The sequence below is a fragment of the Sinocyclocheilus rhinocerous genome, unplaced genomic scaffold (assembly GCF_001515625.1).
Source record: "Sinocyclocheilus rhinocerous isolate Xijiao unplaced genomic scaffold, SAMN03320098_v1.1 scaffold753, whole genome shotgun sequence".
NCBI classification, from domain to species: domain Eukaryota; kingdom Metazoa; phylum Chordata; class Actinopteri; order Cypriniformes; family Cyprinidae; genus Sinocyclocheilus; species Sinocyclocheilus rhinocerous.
Genome location: NW_015655991.1, coordinates 1,182,309 through 1,191,338, shown reverse-complemented (window position 1 = coordinate 1,191,338; position 9,030 = coordinate 1,182,309).

Here is a 9,030-nt window from a genome sequence, read left to right as displayed (position 1 = left end):
TATTTAGTCTGTGTACAAGGTTTTATTTTTTCAATTTTGCACCCTGTTTTGTCCCACTTCTCAAGAATCAGTGACAGGCTACTTTTATGCAACGCACAATAACAAAATTGCTCTGACGTGTCCTCCATTAACAAAATTGCTCTGACGTGTCCTCCATGATGACTGTCTCTGTTGCTCATTTTCAGCCTTCCTGCATCTCATGTAGCCTAGTTAATACTGCAAGACATATTTTTTTGGAGTGTTTGCTCATCTGCAATACATATATAGGACGTTTCCTGTCAGATGTCAAATAGACGTTTATGCTGAATTCACAACTCATACTACTCTTACTATTTTTACATATTTTTTTATATGGCAGGAAAAGCAGTAGTATGCTGTCCCCATGACGTACGATTCGTTCGGCGCATGCGCACTATGATGACTATATTGTAATACTTCACCTGACCTGCAGAGGACAGCACGTTGCGTCATCTTTCTATTCTTGTACAAACGCCATTACCTTCTGACCTCCTCGTATATAAATTTTGGTTATTTCATTTGTGTTCTGTTTTATTTACTAGCATTTACCATCTAATAGTAATAGTAATAGTAATAGTAATAGTTGGTTTTAAAAATCACCGGTTGTGTCTACAGTCTACAGTTTTTCGGCTCTACGAAGTGTAGTACGACAAAGTAAAAATTGTTGTATTAAAAAAAAACACGTAGAATGTATAATATTATTCCGCTTTGTATAGAGTAGCTAGACAACCCAAAAGCAAGACAGCCCAAAATATCAAAATTGACCAGTGCATGAAAAAAGTGGTTTGGGGGAGAAAAGGGGGAGAGGGAGGGTGTAAAGTGGTAATGTGAAACTAAATTCTGTATCCACCTGTTTCCGGGGGGCGCTACTGTAAAAAAGAACATGGGTACAACTTCCGGTGAGGCGGCGGAAGTAGTATACTAATAGTATTTTGTAGAGATGCACCGAAATTTAATACTGAATAAAAATAATGTATTGATATTTAATATTGATATATTTTCTCTCCAATTTTTTGTGTTACTTTCAATAAAAGTGTGGTTATTTCATTGACTTACTTTACTTTCAATAAAAGTGTGGTTATTTCATTGACTGTTTTTTAAATTCAGTATCATTAAAATTGAGTTAAATTAAAAAGACTTACAAAATTACTTTATATTAATTAATAAAATAATAAATAATTATTACAAAGCATTTTCGGTTTTCGGCCAAGTGCATCCAGAATTTTCGGTTTCGGCCCAGAATTTTCATTTCGGTGCATCCCTAGTATTTTGTGTGCTAATTTTTATCATCCAACAATCTTAGACTAAGATTTTAAGTGAAGGCTACTGTGAAGCAACATATGCAGAACACACAGTAAACATTTCAGTTTAGTACATTTAATATTTAATTAATAATCCATCACAGGCTAAGTTACTGAATCTACAAAATAGCTAAAAATGCTACCGTACGTGATACGAGGCCACTTCTTCACGTCATCCTCCAAACCATCTACCGCGGAGGGTAAAGGTACTGTTTCACCATTTCACTATAAAGGTACTATTTCACCCTTTTTAAGTTGGTTGAAGTTGTGTTCCGGCATCGTTAGCAAGTTTGGATCGCTAAATCTTGAACGATTGTCAACTGTTGAATCAAAGAGTGTCACATCCCGCTTGTTTACTTCGAACCCGGAAGACGCTCCCACTTTTGACGCAAGGCCTCATGGGGCGTAGGAAACTTGTGGTATAAAGCATAGCATTTGTGAACCTTAATTATGCACCAATTACGCTGGATGCCAACCGCCGTTAAACATTAAGAAGAAGAAGAAGAAGAAGAAGAACCTTAATTATGTCGCAGAACTACAAGATTGACTGGGTTGGAATGAGGACTCTGGAATGCAAATATTTTATCAATCCAGGAAGTAAGGGATCTTAAAAATCAGTAGGCATTAACAGGACAGAACTTTTTCCTGTAGCTGGGTCATCTAATGCACAATGCAAAAATTCCACATTTGAATTTTGCGTGGGGTTGCATCCATCCTTGCTATGTTACGTCATTTTAAAATGTAATTTCAATATACATTTTTGAAACACAGTCAGATTGGAGTGTTTTATAATAGAGTGAAATTACACTTTTGTGATCAGGCATGACTTACTTTACTTTCAATAAAAGTGTGGTTATTTCATTGACTGTTTTTTAAATTCAGTATCATTAAAATTGAGTTAAATTAAAAAGACTTACAAAATTACTTTATATTAATTAATAAAATAATAAATAATTATTACAAAGCATTTTCGGTTTTCGGCCAAGTGCATCCAGAATTTTCGGTTTCGGCCCAGAATTTTCATTTCGGTGCATCCCTAGTATTTTGTGTGCTAATTTTTATCATCCAACAATCTTAGACTAAGATTTTAAGTGAAGGCTACTGTGAAGCAACATATGCAGAACACACAGTAAACATTTCAGTTTAGTACATTTAATATTTAATTAATAATCCATCACAGGCTAAGTTACTGAATCTACAAAATAGCTAAAAATGCTACCGTACGTGATACGAGGCCACTTCTTCACGTCATCCTCCAAACCATCTACCGCGGAGGGTAAAGGTACTGTTTCACCATTTCACTATAAAGGTACTATTTCACCCTTTTTAAGTTGGTTGAAGTTGTGTTCCGGCATCGTTAGCAAGTTTGGATCGCTAAATCTTGAACGATTGTCAACTGTTGAATCAAAGAGTGTCACATCCCGCTTGTTTACTTCGAACCCGGAAGACGCTCCCACTTTTGACGCAAGGCCTCATGGGGCGTAGGAAACTTGTGGTATAAAGCATAGCATTTGTGAACCTTAATTATGCACCAATTACGCTGGATGCCAACCGCCGTTAAACATTAAGAAGAAGAAGAAGAAGAACCTTAATTATGTCGCAGAACTACAAGATTGACTGGGTTGGAATGAGGACTCTGGAATGCAAATATTTTATCAATCCAGGAAGTAAGGGATCTTAAAAATCAGTAGGCATTAACAGGACAGAACTTTTTCCTGTAGTTGGGTCATCTAATGCACAATGCAAAAATTCCACATTTGAATTTTGCGTGGGGTTGCATCCATCCTTGCTATGTTATGTCATTTTAAAATGTAATTTCAATATACATTTTTGAAACACAGTCAGATTGGAGTGTTTTATAATAGAGTGAAATTACACTTTTGTGATCAGGCACACAGAGGTGTCATATGCTGTCCTTGCCATAAAACTAATTTAGAGAACTAGAACTCAAGGGTCAAACCTATTAAAACTGGTCACATGATTATCTGATGGACTGCCTGAAACCCGTACAGAAAATGTTATTCACAGAATAAAATGTCAAGAACTGAATACTGGAGACTTAAAACTATGCTCAGGAACATTTAAACAGTTTCTAAAAGGTCTATATTTTTGTATTCTTCCAGCAATTATAATTTTAATTTCAGTTAGGACCTCTTTATAAATTGCACAGAAGAGAATGAAATGCCCCACTACACACACTTTGGGAAATGCTGGTTACATTTGTAGCAGGAATATTTAGGAAACAGTGAAAAAATCAGTTTAGCTCCAGTCCTTATTTGTAAGATTATTACAAAAAGCTGTGACTAAAAATCCCTTCATTAACTATATAAAATAATCATCTTTTCTAGATTCACCAGTTGCAGTGTAAATGGTATAGGATGAGAAGTGTTCAACTAAAACTGGATTGCCCGTGTGCAAACTCAAAATCAAAGGGAAGGTCTCTGAAAAAAATTAATATTGCTCCCCTTTGATGTCTCTCTCTCACATTAAGGATGCGGGTATATTAGCAAAGTGAAACTTCCATTCCTTCATCTGTTGAGATTAGCCAGCAAACTAATTCCCTCTCTAACCCTGCTACTTTGAAGTCTTCAAGGGAGCCAAGAACTTTTGTGCATGATTTACATAATCTGACAACTGCATCCCATCATATATGTCTATTAACAGGAAAGTGTTCTAATTTCTTACCAAGATAGCATCATCATCACTACTGTTATCATTTTTTCGGTTCGCTTGTCTGAATCTCCTGCTAAATATTTGCATTTGCCACTTTTATATTGCATCATAAGAAAATCTACTTGGATTTAATGACCTTGGTGTCCGTCCTTCCATCTACCTACTGCCTACTGTCTGTCTGTCTGTCTATCTATCTATCTATCTATCTATCCAACTACCTACCTGCTGTCCATTTATCCATCCATCCATCATCTATCTATCTATCTATCTATCTATCTATCTATCTATCTATCTATCCGTTTTCACTTAGAAATTGCTTGTAAATTTTACAAAAAAATTATAAAGAAATGGCAAGTAACAATAAATTAAACATGAAATTTTGAAGTAAAAAGACTGAAACAGTATTTGTAAATGGACTCCAATAATCTGTGTTTTATTTACCAACTACGAAAAATCAGTTCACAGCTCTGGAAAACACTAAGAAACAACTACAAAATGATCAGTTTCTCTGGATTTACTATTTATAGGCATGAGTTTGAGTAAAACATTATTTTTGTTTTATTCTATAAACTACTGATAATATTCCTTCCAAAATACAATAAAAAATATTGTCATTTAGAGCATTTATTTGGTCAAAATAACAGTCCATGTTTTGCAGTGCATCTATCCATCCATCCATCCATCCATCCTTCCTTCTATCCATCCATCCATCCATCCATCTATCTATCTATCTATCTATCTATCTATCTATCTACCTACCTGCTCTCTATCCATCCATCCATCCATCCATCTATCTATCTATCTACCTTCCTGCTGTCTATCCATCCATCCATCCATCCATCCATTCTTCTATCCATCCATCCATCCATCCATCTATCTATCTATCTATCTCCTATAGTCCGATAACCATCCACTGTAATGTAATCATTGCATTTAAGCTATTAAGCCACTCTCTTCATTATGCCTTGGTGGCAGGTCAACAGCAAATGACACCCAGTCCAAAGTGATTACTTTCACCTTTGTAATCCACTGCTCCATCTAGGCCATTGCTGTTGAGTATCAGGAATGTTCAACAAACTTCAATTTATGGCTAATTTGAAATAAACGTTCAGACCCTTTTAAGGCTTTAAGCAATTTAAGTATGGAGAAATTAGTTTTTGGTTCTCAGAGGGCAGAAAAGAGCTTTGATGTTTCTTAGTGAGCTGTCTTTTTTCCCCTCTCTCACAAATTAAGGAGGGAATTTGTAACACACAATATGGAGTTCAAGGTGTCAAGGGGCATTAGTCAGAAGAATGCTGGCTCTTCGAGAGGAAGAGAGAGAGAGAGATACTGAAGGAATTAAGCTGTGGTTGGGTTAAGAAACTCAGCCAATAGGGATATTCTCAGAAGTACTTATGGGAAACTGCCATTAGGCAAAAAAAAATGCAAGTCAGGGCAGAGTACTGAGGATTATTTAAGGGCATGATTTTAAAAGACATAAATTATGGTTTGTCATAGTGCCAAATAATACAGAACTCAGTCATTCTTTAAATACCCTGTACTACAGATTTCAGGGTTGTGCAAAATCTAGAAAAAAAGAAATTAGCTCCCTTGCTGTTCATGAGTGTGAAATTGAACTGAATTGGCCACATGCAACAGCATGTTGAACTGGAATTTAAATTGAATGAAACGTTCTTTCACATTGGTCAAAAAAAGTAAATATATAAAAAATGATGAAATATAGCAACTAAATAATGTATAATTTTATACTATAAATTTCTATAGGTGGAATTTGAAACATTTTACTTTTATTTATTTTACTCCATGTAATGGAGGTAGAAGTTTCTTTCAAATAGTGGCATACATTGGAGTGAATTAAAAAAAATGTAGAGCAGGGACTTGGTTCAGTCCATTGGTTTGTTGACTTGATGGAGGCAGATTATCTTTTATATATATATATTATTTTACTCCATGTAATGGAGGTAGAAGTTTCTTTCAAATAGTGGCATACATTGGAGTGAATTAAAAAAAAATGTAGAGCAGGGACTTGGTTCAGTCCACTGGTTTGTTGACTTGATGGAGGCAGATTATCTTTTATATATATATTTTTTTTTTCCAGCTAGTTGCCAAGGCAACAATTATCATTTTCATATCAACTTGAAGTACTAAAATAATTAAAATTAAATAAACTAAAACTAATACATGCAAATTAATAAAAACTATACATAAAAAACCAAAAACGAATAACAATTGCAAAACACACTCAACAAAATTATTAAAACAAAATTAAAGTGAAATCAGAAAATATTTGTATATTATTGTTATGTTTTTAAATATTTTATAGTTTTTATAGTATTTTTAGTTTTTCATTTAAAAATACAAGATAAAAAAAAAACAGATGAATTGTGTCAGGGTCATGATAAATTAAAATAACTTTATTTATATAAAGTTCATAATATTCATAATATTTGTAACATTATTTTTTAAATTAATCACTAAATTAACATGTTAAAATTGACAGTGTTAATTTCAACATAAAACATTGGCAGTATATGGATTATTATGTTCACACTAGTCCCACATGCTTCTTACTTAACCTTCATAAATAAAAATGCTTATTACACTGTCTGACAAACTGCATCTTTGATTGTCCTTTTGAGTTGAATCCGCTGCAAACAACAAACAAATGAAAATTCTTATTGTCTCGCTGGCACTAGTAAAGAGCTATATTTGTAAAATGGAATGTGGTTTGTAGCGTGTCCAATGCAGAGGGCACAGCTCATCTCTGGCTTCACCAATGGCTGCCTGGTGTTTGATAACCCCCGGATTTGTAGGAAGACATGGTTTGCATTTGCAATCAGGCCTCCGGCACTATGTTCTGATTGCTAATTGTATTCTTTGGGCCCTGCATGCTTCCTGCATGGTTATTACTGTCCTTACTCCCTCCCTCTCCTCTTTGTCTATCTCTCACATGTGTTACTTTTCACTCTTAAAACCCCACATCTCCCACACCCCCTACTATGCTTTTTTATTCAAGTAATTCTCGCCTATTTAACAAACCACCATGTGAGCTGCCAGTCACACTGGGCATTCCCCATTCAGTAATCAGAGCGGTTCAGCTGAACATGAGTTTTACTGATGTGCTGTAATGGCGAGCTCTCAGCAGGATCTGAGTCTTTCGGTAAGGCGCTAAAAGCTCATGTGTCCCCTGGATGTCTCAGCAAAATAAAGGCAGCAGATTGTGTCTTAAAGGATGCTGCAGTTTCATTGACATTGCATTTATTTATTTATTTGCAAATGAACACGTACATATTCACACATCATCTTTTTCTGTCAATACACTATAACGTTTTTGAAAAAAGTCTCTTATGTTCACCTAGGCTGCATTTATTGGATCAAAAATACAGTAAAAACAGTAATTTCACCTTGTTTATTTATTCCTTGTGATGCCAATGTTGAACTTTCAGCAGTGTCACATGATCCTCTGAAAACCATTCTAATATGCTGATCTGGTGCTCAAGAAACTTTTTTTTGTTTGTTTTATCAGTGTTGAGAACAGGTTTTCCTCCTTAATATTTTTATGGAAACTGTGATACACTATCATACAAAGTTTTGTGGCAAGTAAGATTGAAAAAATAAGAAAAATAAATGAATACTTTTATTCAACAGGGACACATTAAATTGATCAAAAGTGCTAGTAGAGGCATTTATAATATTACAAAAGCTGATCTGGTGCTCAAGAAACTTTTTTTTGTTTGTTTTATCAGTGTTGAAAACAGGTTTTCCTCCTTAATATTTTTATGGAAACTGTGATACACTATCATACAAAGTTTTGTGGCAAGTAAGATTGAAAAAATAAGAAAAATAAATGAATACTTTTATTCAACAGGGACACATTAAATTGATCAAAAGTGCTAGTAGAGGCATTTATAATATTACAAAAGATTTCTATTTCAAATAAATGCTAAAAAGAAATCTTAAAAAAAAAAAAAAAAAAGTATTATGGTTTCCAGAAAAATATTAAACAGAAAACTGCTGAACTGTTTTCAAAATTGATAATAACAAGAACTATTATTAATGACTGAGCATTAATAATAACTGATAATAATTGAGCACGAAATCAGCATGTTAAACAGATTTCTGAAAGCTCAATATAACACTGAAGACTGGAGTAATGGCTGCTGAAAATTCATCACAGGAATAAATTATATTTTAAAATACATTCAAATAGAAAACTGTTATTTTAAATTGTAATAATATTTCACAGTATAACAGTTTTACTGTATTTTAGATCAAATAAATACTGTCTATAGATTATTCTAATAAAGAAGAATAATCTTCTTTTGAAAACTAAAAAAAAAAAAAAAAATCCAACTTTTCACCGGTAGGGGATTTTTCTTCATGCAAGTCATAAAAAATTTATAATTTTCGAAGCAATCAAAACTTTGTATCCTTGTAACCAGAATGCAGCAAAAATATTTTCTTTCAAGTGTAACCTACAGATGCATATGCCTTATATTGTATTGTTTATTAAGCGGCTATGTAGAGTCCTCCTCTGTTTTCTTTGAAAATGATATTAAAGAAATAAAGAACAAACTATATTAGTCGTTTAATAATATTTAACATGCAATATATACTCCAATATTTCATATTGTAATATTCAACAGACCTGTTTCATGGATTGTAAAAAGGTAAAATGTGCAACAGATATTTCCCGACAAGCAACAGTCTTAAAAGACAGAAAAAAATAGTACAGGAGAATCGATCGCAGTGACTGTGAAAGCATGTTGGAGTTACGCTGCAGCGCCACTTACAGGTTACTTATGAGTGCAGTGTGAAATGGGCCTAAATGTTTTACAGTGATTAAATTTATAAGGAGCTGAATTTGAGACTTAAGGGATCTGTTTAGGCTTCTGTAGAAGACGGCTTATGACTGTATGTGCTGATGCCGTCTTTTTTATTTACTCCCCTCCTTTAATCAGGAGAACATCCAGAAGAAGCATGACAGGTTGGTGGAAACAGCTCCGGACCGCTTAGGGACTGTGTCAGCATCTTCAAA